This window comes from Lactuca saligna, chromosome 1 (genome assembly GCF_052625555.1).
Source record: "Lactuca saligna cultivar CGN05327 chromosome 1, ASM5262555v1, whole genome shotgun sequence".
In the NCBI taxonomy this organism is placed as follows: domain Eukaryota; kingdom Viridiplantae; phylum Streptophyta; class Magnoliopsida; order Asterales; family Asteraceae; genus Lactuca; species Lactuca saligna.
In genome coordinates, this window is record NC_136417.1 from 2,301,707 (window position 1) to 2,315,261 (window position 13,555).

Genomic DNA, 13,555 nt, shown 5'->3' on the forward strand with positions numbered 1-13,555 from the left:
TTTCATCTTTCGGTTACTCCCAATTTCAAAGTATCAGTGAATTTTGTGTTAGTAACTAAATTGGAAGATTTTGGCGTCCATACCAAGGCAATAAAATATGAAAAATTTTGATTTTTCATATTTCGAATATTAAACAATTAAACAAAAGAATACCATAAGTACTTGTTAAAGGAATGCAGAAAGTATAATAAAGTGATATATGAAATGATAGCGTCAATATATTCTTTCCCTCCCTTTCTTTCAAACCTCCCGCACGCCTTTACATACGCCTTAATCACTTTCTTCTATTTTCTATCCCCTCCCCCATAACTTTACACCACCAAAGGCCAAAGCAGCCACAACTACTCACCTCTACCATTAATCTCTTCATTATATAATTACTTCATGATTCCCACTACTTCCTTCTCTTGCTATTATACTTCAATGGGTTTTTAATTCCATTGTTGATTTTCAACCTTCGATTTGATGGGTTACCTCTCTTGTAATGCCGAATCCGTCATTTCCACCTGCGATTCTTACAATTTGTCCAGGAAGAAATCCTTTTCCAATCCACATAATCACCAGTTTAAGATTAGGGATTTCTGTTTTGCAGATCTCGAAGCGGCTACCAAGGGATTCTCACACACCAATTTCCTTGGGAAAGGAAGCCATGGCTCTGTGTATAGAGCCATCCTTGACGGTGGTGCTTTGATTGCCGCCGTTAAACGAACCACCACTCACCACTCGCCGGATAAAACCAGTGTTCGCGGAATACAATGTACTGCAACTATCGCCACTCCAGCGGAGAACGAGATCGAGACGCTGTCTCGCGTTCGGAGCCCTAGATTGGTGAATTTGTTAGGGTTTGGGTCGGATCCTGTTGATGGAAGGAAGCTGATTGTTGTGGAGTACATGCCCAACGGTTCGCTATACGATTTGCTACACAAGAACGACGCCAAAACGCCCGGGTTAGCCAGGCGAGTGAGGATAGCAGTTCAGGTTGCGAAGGCGGTTCACCATTTGCATACCTCCAATCCGCCGGTGATTCACCGGGATATAAAATCGTCCAACGTTTTGTTCGACGGAAAATGGAACGCACGGCTCGGCGATTTTGGTTTGGCTCTGAGAGGGAACGTGGAGGACGTGAAGGTCCGATGCACACCGCCGGCGGGGACGTTAGGTTACCTTGATCCATGCTATCTTGCGCCGGGCGATCTGAGTGCGAAAAGCGATGTCTTCAGTTTTGGTATTCTTTTACTCGAGATCTTCTCCGGCCGAAACGCGATTGACCTAAGGTACAGTCCGCCGTCGGTGGTGGATTGGGCAGCGCCGCTCATAAGATCGGGTGAATACGGCGAGATATTTGATCCGAACATTGAGATATCATCCGATGAGTCGGCCGTGAGGCAGCTGGCGGTGTTGGCAGCGAGGTGTGTGAAATCAACCGCGGAGAAACGGCCGGCGATGGCGGAGGTTTTGCAGTGTTTGGTAACCGCAAGTAAGCGAATAACATCGCTAACATGGAACAATCTCGGCCTCGCACGGCCGCGCGTGAGGAGAACGTCTCCGCCGTCTATTAAATACGAGCCATTGATTGAGAGTCCCAAGACAGTCAAAGCATCGAGGGCTTCGGTTTCGGCTTCGGCATCCAGGAGAAGAACCAAGAAAGGTGCTACAAGCGTGCCATTAAAATTAAAAAACAAATCCAACGACCTTGATGAAACCGATTCAAGTCACGTGTCAAGATCTAAATCGATAGGGTCATTTCACGATATTACATCCCTACCGTCCGATTCGAGTTTGGGGAGGAAAAAGGGAGGGCCAGGATTAAGTGTAACAATGAACAGATCAAAGTCAACAGGAGAATTGACAGGATTGGTTTGCAAAAGAAATTGTGGAATTGTGTTGCAAATGATTAGGAATCCAAATATTAGAGAACTGGAATCATCAAAATTACTTGTCAAATTCAGCAAATTTTAATTTAAAACTGGTGTATATTTACAAGGGTATTTTTAAGAAAAGGAAATTTTTTTATATACCATTCAACTGATTGTGCATCTTTCCACACTATATTATTTTTTCGTTATTTTTAGATTTTTTTTAAATATTTTTAATAAATATATTATTATTATTATTAAAATTTGTTTGTACCCCCTATGTTTGTGTTATTTTTTTATTCATACCATTACTATATTATTTTTTCGTTTCGAATTATCATTATGTTGTTTTTTTCTTCGTACTATTAATTTGTTATTTTTTTGTACTAGTCTCGTTTTACATGATATTTATGCATACTTTTAAATTAGTAGTAGATTCCCTCATTAAATGTTTTTTTTTTTTTTTTTTTTTGGCTTTTAGTAGTTTTTTTTCTTTTTAAAATCTTATTAAATATATTTCTCTCAAATTTTTTATGTTTGTTTGGATGTTTATTTCAATTGTATTTTTTGACATCTTTTATATATATATATATATATATATGAAATGAAATTTAAAATATTTAAATGTATAATTGATTAGACATTTTAAAGAGGTTTGTCAAATATAAATGTTGAAGACAATGTATTAAATTAAATCCATAAAGAGGTTTTTTAACAACACTTTCTTACAATTTACATGAAATTAAATTGTATATAATTTTATATATAATGTTTATTTAATATCTTAATCATTCCATCACTTTAACAACAAATATTGAAAGTGACATGATAATAGAGACAACTCAAACTTACAAATAATATTGACTTCATAGATCAATTAAACGGAGAGAATGAGCTTTTAAATTTACATGATATTTAAATTGTATATAATTTTATACTAATGGTTTATTTTTATTTACTATCTTTAATCATTCTATCACTTTAACAAAAAATATCGAAAGTGACATGATAATACTTAAACTTGCAAACAATATTGAGTTCGTAGATCAATTAAAAGAGGGAGAGAAGAGACAAATGTCATATTAACTCATCAAACTTTTAATGTTTGTTTTAAAAGGTCACTAAATTATTATTTTTTGTACATTAAAGTAATAAACTCTCATTTCCATGTTTTAAAATACCATTTTCTTACCTGCAACCGGATTCAAAGGTAATATACATGCGAGGAAGGATTTGACTAGGGTAAATGTCATATTAACCCAACGAACTTTTCACGTTTATCCGATTTAGTCACCAAAGTTATTTTTCCATGCAATAGGTCATACACTGAATGGATTCAATCACACCCCCAAATCTCACACAAAAGAGCCAGAGATAGAGAGTCAACCGACATTTGCTTTCAATCATGGCTTCGGATCTCACCTCTAACTCATTTCTCTCCTTGCCACTACACCTCACACCAGTCTCGCTTCACTCAAAAACCCTAGGAGATTAATCGTAAGTGTGAAGAAATCCGATGTATCTTCTACCGGAGAAGGTGAAACCGAGAATCGATTTCGGTTCAATTTCGACTTCGGGAAGGTTTCTAAAACCGGCCTCTTGCCCCATTGGTAGCTAAACTCCCGATTCGGCCTTGCCTGAAAATGGACCCATCGAACTCCCCTTCTCTATACCTTCATTTATCTCAACCGACGATGACCCTACCACTCTCCAAGTCGCCACCAATGTTCTCCTCACCGGCACCGACACCATCTCCATCTTCCTCTTTCGCTCCCTCCATAATCGTGCAAAGCGTGCCAAAGAACTGGTTCATTTTCTGTCACTCTATCTATCTATCTATCTATCTATCTATCTCTCTCTCTCTCTCTCTCTCTCTCTATCACAGGGATTTGATTTGTATTAACCATAATTATGATTCGTAACTGAACCTATTGCAGTTATATGCGAGTATTAGCAATGATTGTGTTGAGAATTTTGTCTATGGACTAGAAATTTAGGTCTAAGAGAACAGAAACTAAAAAGATGTTGAAGGATGAGGCACTTGAGAGTTTGAAAGCGATGACGTCGGTTGAGGTAAATGCTCCTCCGTTACCTCTTCAGGCGTTTCTCGGAGGTTTGTCTGCTGGAATTAGTGCAATTATTATGTATAAATTCACCACCACCATTAAAGCTTCTCTGAATCGTCAAACCATTTATGATAAAATCATCCCCAATTCTTAATTTTTAATTCCAAATTCAAATGAGAGTGAAACCCAAATGTGTATGATTAGAGGAAAGAACGAAGAATGCAATTAGATGTGTAAAAAGGAAAGGAAAAAAGAAGATATTGACTTTAAGGTGACGTAGATCGAAGTAAAATGGCAAGTCAAACTGGGCAACCTATAAAATAAGGTAAAATTGTGTAATTAACAGGTTACCAACAAGTTTAGTGATTTATTGCACAGAAAAATAACTTTGGTGACTAAATCGGACAACCGTGAAAAGTTTGTTGGGTTAATATGACATTTACTCGCGAATTTTTTATAGAAAATAACCCAATATATGAAATTGTATAAGATCACAAAATATTTAACATCATATAGTAATAACTGTTTTCCCCATTGACATAAATTCATTTTACTATTAAAATATTAATTAATAGATACATTCGATGCAACACCAATCATTTGCTTCAATACATTTTCCTAACGTCTCGTGATCCATGCAATGTATTTTACATGCATCACCGTATTTTTTATCGTCTTAGGTGTCCTGTCTACATACTCCAAGTTAATCATTCTTACAACATCTATCCACCCAACCCCCTCCCCATACAACTTTCATATTTATATCTAAAAGAAAGGTTGACAGATTTTTATATTAGAGATGTAATAAAATAAACAAAACAAATTAAGTCTATACGGCTATATATTCATATTACAGATAGCCATGTCAAATGAAATATGAATCACCAAATATACGCCACATGAAATTAATCACACAAAATCTAAAATAATACTATAAAAAAATATTTATCACAAATAATGATTATAGAAAAACCTTTACAAAATATGAGAAGTGTCACAACTCACAAGTGTTAACGCTAATATACTAAGTTTTATCATTTGTATAGAAATATTAAATGAAAAATAAGAGATAAATTTATAGATACATCCGATAGTATGAATGAATAGAGATGAAGATAGTTTCTTTTGTTTATATAGTGGTAAAAACAGGACTTGCAAAATAAATGATGCTTATTTGAAATCATAATGAAAGAAAAACCGCTTAAAAATACTTACGTTCCATTTTAAATACCATATAGACCGAAAATTTAAATGACAACTAGAAATTTTAATAAAAGTAAATTATAGAGACTAGAAAAGGTTCACACTTTTCTTTGCGAGGGATATAAATGGGGTGCGAGATGAGTGTAATCTGTAAATTTTCTGTCAGATAGGGTTTATTTTTTTTAATTTTTTAAACACAAGTGAAAAAACTACACAAAGACCTTTTCTTTAAAAAGTTTGTAATTTATTTTATACATAGGTCAAACCTATCAACATTCGAAAATCTTAAACATATGTATTGTTTTTGTAAAAAAATAACTTCATAAGTACTTTTTTTGTACAATACAAAATTATAGGGACTAGATCTTACAAACTACAAATATTTTGTGGCAAAACTTCTAAAGCATGAAAAGATACGAACTTTCTAATTAATATATAGTTTAATGCCCCATTTAGTTTGGTTAAAATCGTTTTGTCTAACATTTGAAAAGTTGATGAATTTTGTCCAAAGTGGTTTCAAAAAATTACATTGTTGCTCTCTTTTAGTGGACGTTGTTAAGAATCAACGTTAAGTATTAGAAATTGACTAATTAATTTTTTTTTTCTTTTGTACTTTTAAATAAATTTCAAAAAACTCATATTTCACGTAATCAACCTTATTCCCATTCCTATCGTCACGCCCATAACCTTTCACATACGAATATGGTTTCTAGTTGGTTTTTGTACATCAAATCACATAAAATTTAGGTTGGAAATTGCCTGTTTTGCTTAAATGGATAACAAATTATCACTTTCTCATTTCATTCAAATTTTTAGTTCGTGTTTTTACATGAAATTGCATAAGATGTTTGGTTGTAATTAGATTTAATGAAGTCCATAACATAGATGTGGGTGTTTTATTCAATCATACTAATTAGAGAAGCACGTTAAAGATTATATGAGGGGGTGATGACCAACTTGAGGAATTGTAAGAGAAGACTATGTGATAGAGTTGTTGGGTTAGAATGTTTTGTTGGGCCGTTTAATAAATATTAAAAAGAGACAGAAACATAAAATATAAAAAACAAAAAAAAAAAAATAAGGATAAAATTATCATTTTAAGAGTTTTTAATGAGGATTCTAGTGAGGAAGAATTATAACATCCAAGTTTGGGTAAGTTCCTCTTTTTGTCCCTAATGTTAAATTGTTTTCAATTTGGTCATTTTCTAGTATGTGGGGCGTACTCTATGAGTACACGTAGCGTACTAGCCTCCTGATGATTGTGGATCTCATCCACATACACTAGGCGTATGTGGAGTATGCATGGCATACGCAGGTCTGGGACAAATCCTAATTTTTAGGGTTTGTGACCTATTTAAGCATCTGAAACTCATCTCTTGGCCATTTTAGACCAGCCTCCATATCTTCGAAACCCTAATCTCACCCATAGCCTTTGTTTGGTATTTTTAAGCTCTTGTGAAGAATTTTGGTGTGTTCTTGTGTATTTTGAAGTAGTAAAAGGAGATTGGAGACTCATTCTTTGGAGTGGAGCTTAGAGATCCAGAGTTAGCATCTTCATTTCGAGCCATTTGAGATAGAAAATCCTTGGCTTGACAACTCCTTGTGTAGATCTAGTTTGGGTGTGTTTATGTCTTATTTTGGTCTCTTTTTGGTTGATCCTTGTGAGTAACGGTTGTTTCAGATGCTTAGTCCTTAGGTCTGGATGTTTTGAGGGTCCCTTATGCATAAAAATGCAAGTTTTATGGTGTATCTTGACCCATGCATGTGTTAAGACCTTTGTTAAGCTATTTTTGAGCTCTTGAGCCCCATTAAGCCATGCATGCACGTAAAGTTGCTAACTTTACGTGATAAGTCATCTTTAGGACAAGATTTGAGAGTTTGGATGAAGGACTTAGTGGGTTAAGTGTTTAATGGACTGAATTGGCACATTGGGGAGTACGCAGGGCGTACCTAGCTGGTATGTTGAGCGTACTAGACCTTGATGGAGTACGCTAAGTGTACAAGCTGAGTACGCCCCGCGTACTCAGCAGATGGTCCTTGAACTTGACGTTTTCAGTATTGGGCCAATGTTTGGCCTTCCATTATTTGGGCCTTATTAGATCATCAGACTTCTATGTTGGACTTTAGGATAGCATATTGGGCTTCCTTGAATTTTAGGCTCATGATGGGTTTGGGCCAATTTGGAAGATTGGGCCATAATTGGGCCTTGGGTTGCCAAGTAGAATTTGGGCCTTCATAGTGGTTAAATTGGGCATGGGCATTGGGCCAAGTTAGATAAAGGGTAAAATGGTCTTTTTCCCTAGTTATAGGCCCAATAGATTAGACTGGTGGTTATGGATTGGGATCCAGATAATAATTGGATATTATTGGTATTGATAGCATAGGGGTTTGTCGGACCATCAGGTAGAGATTTATCTGAGTAATTCAACAGTTTGAGGTGAGTTTTCCTCACTATGTTTAGCAAGTCAAAGGCATCGATGCTGGCCCATGGTTTATTATGTTAAGGTTCTAGATGTTTGTGTGACTCTTGTGTGTGTGTGTGTGTTTGTATGCTTAATGGGCGGGGCCTAATGGTTATTCTGTATGCTATCACTCGTTATACTTGTATGTTTGTATGTTGGACGGGGCCCATTATGCGAGTTAGGGAGAGGCCCACTATACTCAGTGGGTAAGGCCCATTATGCGAGTTAGGGTGAGGCCTGTTATACTCAGTGGGCGGGGCCTATTATGCGTGTAGGGCGGGGCCTGTTACACTCATCGGGCAGGGCCCATTATATATTTGATATGTGTGGTATGTGGTATTTGGGGGAAACTCACTAAGCTTCGTGCTTACGGTTTTCAATTTATGTGTTAGGCACTTCTTGTGCAAAGGGGAAGAGGTCGAAGTGATTGCAGTGCATACACTTTTTTGTTCTGTATTCTTATGATTACTCTAATGTTTTATGATCGAGATGATACATTTGGATTTTCTATGGTTATGATGATGTTTGGATAATTGTTTTAGTTAATCAAAATTCTAAAAAAATTGGTCTATATTTTTGGAACGTTACACGAAGTATCCCACCCATGATCTAGAATTGGGAGCGATAGTTTTCGCTCTCAAGATTTGGCGCCATTATCATTATGGAGTTCGATGTACCATCTACACGGACCATAAGAGCATGAGATATCTTATGGACAAGCCTCGCATGAATATGAGACATATAAGGTGGCTGGATGTAGTGAAAGATTATGACTGTGAGATTTTGTATCACCCAGGCAAGGCCAACGTGGTGTCGACACCTTGAGTCGGAAAGCAATCAATTCCCTGATTCGAAAGATGTGTTTGAGGATGATGATGATGACCCTAGTTCTGGCAGCGATCAAGGAAGCACGGTCAGAGGCCATAAATGAGGAGAACTGAAAGAGTAAAAGGGTGGTTGGTCAGATTTCAGCCTTTGATATTGAGAGTAGGGGTTGTGTGCGCCAGGTTCTGATAGAGGAGGCTCACAAGTCGAGATTCTCCATTCATCCCGGAGCGATGAAGATGTATTGGGATCTTTGCCCTGATTATTGGTGGCACTGCATGAAGCGGGATATAGCTTGGTTTATGGATCGATGCTTGACTTGCAGGAAAGTCAAGGCCGAGCATCAGCGACCTCACGACAAGACGCAACCGTTGGAAATTCATGTGTGGAAATGGGAAGACATCACTATGGATTTCATCACAAAGCTTCCCAAAACCGCACGAAGGGTAGATTCTATCTGGGTCATCGTGGATCGGTTGACCAAGACTGCACATTTTATCCTGATCCAAGAGAGTAAATCAGCGGAGAAACTAGCCGAAATTTACGTCCGCATGGTGGTGGCTCGGTATGGGGTGCTAGTTTCGGTTGTATCAGACCGAGATGTTCGCTTTACTTCCAGATTTTGGAAGCGGTTTCATGACGAGATGGGTACTCATCTCCATTTCAGTACAACTTTCCACCCGTAGATGGATGGACAGAGTGAGAGGACGATTCAGACTCTAGAAGATATGTTGCGTGCGTGCATGTTAGATTTTGGTGGGAGTTGGGATACATATCTTCCCTTAGCGGAATTTTCATATAACAACAGTTACGACACTGGCATAGACTGACCTCGCTTCGAGATGCTCTATAGGAGAAAATGTAGGACCCCAATATGTTGGGGAGAGATCGGTTAGAGATTCATGGGGAGTACCGAGGTGGTACTCAAGACTACTGAGATGATCCAGCAGGTCCGGAGCAGGCTCCAGACCACTCAGAGTCAACAGAAAAGCTATGCCGACAAACGTTGGTCAGACCTAAAGTTTCAAATGGGAGATATGGTTCTCCTGAAGGTGTCTCCTTGTAAAGGTGTCATCCAGTTCAGGAGGTGGAGCAAGCTAGGCCCCAGGCACATCGGTCCGTTCAAGGTTTTGGCTGGGGTAGGCCGGGTTGCATATCGACTGGATCTTCCAGCCGAGCTTGGTCAGATCCATAACACTTTTCATGTCTCCTAGCTGTAGAAGTGCCTAGTGGATGACTCCGCAGTTGTGCCTTTAGAGGATATTCAGGTGGACGACCACCTGAACTACGTTGAAAGGCCAGTGGCGATTCTGGATCGAAAGATAAAAACCTTGAGGAATAAGGCTGTGCGATTAGTGAAGGTGCAGTGGCTGCACCGCAATGGGGCAAAGTGGATATGGGAGTTAGAGGAGGAGATGAGGGAGCATTATCCAGGATTATTTGAGATAGCGGACTTCAAGGACGAAGTCTAAGACAAGTGACGGTGAATTGTAACGCTTGGTTCCTGGTATGTATCTAACTTATAAATTATTCATTTTTATAGAGCAACTCGACGCGTTGGAGGCCCCAGACTCGTCAGGTAGAGATGTTTTGGACCACGCATTTTGCTGACCAACTCGACGAGTTGGGATAGGAGGTGTCAACTCGACGATTTGGTTGGGTGAAATGAAAACCTAATTTCAGGGTTTTGCACCCTATTTAAACACCTTAAACCTTTCATGTTGGCCTCATTTTCCAGCCTCAAAGACCCTAATCACTAAATCTCGAAACCCTAAAGCTACTGTTAGTAATTGTGAGCCGTTTTGATTGTTTTTGGTGTGTATTGAAGCCATTGGAAGAAGGAGAAGCTTGAAGACACAAGAAGGAGCTTATAGATCCAGAATCGTTGCCTCATCCACGACACGTTTCTGGTATACAGCTTGAACATTGACTTGTAGTTGAGTAGATCTCCTTTTAGGATTATTTTTCTTGGTTTTGTCCAAATATCATGATCTTTGGGAGTTTGGCATCCCAAATGGGTTAACACTTCAAATCTAGGGTCTTGAGGGGTTTTCATGGCATAAAGGTGCCAACTTTATGGCCATGGAAGTCCTATGTAACCTTTAGACCATCATTTTGGCCTTTTGGAGCTTCTAATGGCCATGCATGTTGAAAAAGCTGGAACTTTACGTGATCTTTCAGTCCCTAGAGTCCAAATCTATGACCTCATGGTCTATCTTGTAGTTTCGGTGGTTTTTGGATGAAGACATTAGCATTTTTGGGTTAGAGTTTGCGCTTAATCTCTTGAGGAAGGGTATTAATGGGTAAAGTTGGAAACTTTACTCTTTTAGAGGCATTTCCAGTCTAGATCTATAGTATAGGGTGTAAATCTTATTAATAATGGATTAATGCATTAAGAAGAGTTAACAGACTGAAAATCTCAATGAGTTAAAGGAAGGAATCGATGAGTTGTATTGACAAGTCCTGATTCTATTGAAATGGAAGAACTCGGCGAGTTGGAGGAAAAATCGATGAGTTGGATCGCGATTTCATGATTCTGTGATTCATGGGAACTCGGCGATTGAAGGGAAAACTCAATGAGTTGAGTCAACTCGGAGCGTTGTCTTTGACGTTGACTTTGACTTGGACCAACGTTGACTCTTAAGGTGTAACACCCCATTTATTAAATAAATAAACAAATCCATAAACGGATAAAAGCCCTAAAATTAATAATAATATAGCAAGGTGTTGGTCTCGAGGAGTTAACTGTCATAATTTTAGAAGGCAGGGATTAAAGTGAAAAATTCGGACGTAATTTGTAACTATTATTGAGGGCGGGTATTAATGGGAATTCATGGGACTTCATTTGAAGAGAATTTGGAGGATAGGGGTGGTTTGGTAAAATTTGTACCTAAATGGTAAATATTGGACTTATTCTAAAAGAAATGGGGACAGGAGGGACTACTTTTGGCATTATGGAAACTAGTTAAGGGGATCGGAGTATTTAAACTCGTCACCCCCGGTACCAACCCTAATCCTAAACACCCTCACTGCCAACCTAAAGTTCATTGATGTCATCGCCATGAGCCACCAGGTGGGTGGCTAGAGTGTATACTACTATTTAAAGTGTGTGTTGCATGTGTTTGTCTGGCTAGAAAATGAAGAACAACCACCACCACCATCGTGAGATGGTGGCTGCCAGCATGCACCACTGTGTGTGTGTGTGTTTATTTGAGTCTTTGCATTGTAAAATTGTACCTGTGCCAGGATAATAATAAGCAAGCTCAAAACCACTACCGGCCTCCGTGTTGGGTGGCAGTGTGCCTAGTTTGTATTGTGACTCATTTGGGATGTTTAGACAAAGGGACTAAAACCCTAATGGGCCCAATGAAGCCCGAATTAACCTAAAAGCCCAAACATGTGACTAATGGGCCTAGTGAAACCCTAATGGGCCTAATGAACCTTAATTGATGAAAATACCTAGCTATTGGGCCTACTGGATTATGATGGGATGGAAAACCCTAATTAGGGTTTACAAAACCCTAATTTTGGAATTATGGGCTAGGACTCATGGGGACCCACTTTTGGGCCATTGGAATGGAATTGTGTATAAAGCGCAATCAGACCATATGATTTATTTAGAAGAGTGATGGACTTAATGGATTAAGTCCTTAATGGGTTAAGTGAGAAACACTTAACCCTAATTATCATTGTATATGAAACCCTAACTTTGCTTGGGTTTATTGTTGGGCCTTTCTATTGGGCCTTGATGATTGAGTTATTGGTGGGCCATCCAAAAATAATCATATGGACTAGAATAATTTAATGGGCTTTAGGATAAGGCCCATATGTGAGGGTTTGGGCCCAATTTGGAAAATTGGGCCATAATTGGGCCTTCATGATTATGTGATATTGGGCCATTAGAATGTCGAATGTTGGACTGGACTAAATGGTTGAGCCTTATGGTAACACCTTGTAAAAGTTTGGGCCGAATTCGGAAAATTAGGCTATATGTTCGGCTTTGACTCATAGTTGAATTTTGGGCCTCTGGATTGGGCCTTGGGTTTGAATAAAGCTAAGTTAGGGGTAAAGTGGTATTTACCCCCAAGTATGTATTTATGGTTATGTGTTGGAACCCAATTATTAATTGGGTGATGTTTGATATTAACAATACGGGAATCTGTCATCCATCAGCTAGAGGTTGTGTCTATGGGACTTCAGCAGTGTGAGGTGAGTTACCTTCCAGTAGAGGTGGGTCTAAGGCATCAATTCCGGCCCACTAGTAGGTGACTATGTATGAGATGATTGTCTTTGTGATAATTTTCTGGTTTGCAACTATCTAATATGCTCTATGTGATAGGATGCTCTTTTATATGTGTTAGTAGTAGTAAGGGTGAGATAGTCCCCGGATACCGGTTGAAAGATACCAATGGGGTCGTCAGAATCCATGCATGCCTAGCAGTACGTTATGTTATGTTATTATGTGGTAGTGGTAGGGGTGAAATAGTCCCCAATTACCGGCTGAAAGATACCAAAGGGGTGGTTAGCTCCTAGTTACCGGTTGAATGATACAGAAAGGGTAGGTCGGGAACCCAAATATGCCTGACAGTATATTTATGTATGTTATGCTATGGTATTATGTGGTAGTGATAGGGGTGAAACAGTCCCCGAATACCAGTTGAAAGATACCGAAGGGGTAGGTCAACACCCGGATATGCTTGGCAGTATGTGTTTTGTATGGAATGTGGTATGATGGGGGAACTCACTAAGCTTTGTGCTTACGGTTTTCAGTTTGGTTTCAGGTACTTCGTTTTCAAAGGAAAGGAGTTGGCTCGATCTCAGCGCATCACACTATAGTTTTCCCCACACGAGATCTTTGGGATTACAGTCTGATATGGTTTTATGATACTATGTTTTGATTATTGACACTTTGGTTTTGACATGAGATATTATTATAAATGTTTTTATACTGATGGTTTTATGTGATAACTTAATTAAAATGAAATTTTTGGCCTTAAATTTTGGGATGTTACAAGTTGGTATCGAAGCCTTGGTTTGAGGGATTCTAGCACACTCTCGGGTGTGTCTGAACTCAAACTGAGGACTTGGTAAGAATTTATTTCAACATAAAATCATTTTTTACAAAAAATATTTGAAAAAAAAA

At 38.4% G+C, this 13,555-nt stretch overlaps 1 pseudogene; it reads left to right on the forward strand.

Annotated features, from left to right (window-relative positions):
- The first annotated feature begins 215 nt into the window (after positions 1-215).
- LOC145016954 (serine/threonine-protein kinase-like protein At3g51990 pseudogene) lies at positions 216-2,013 on the forward strand (annotated as a pseudogene).
- Positions 2,014-13,555: the final 11,542 nt, after the last annotated feature.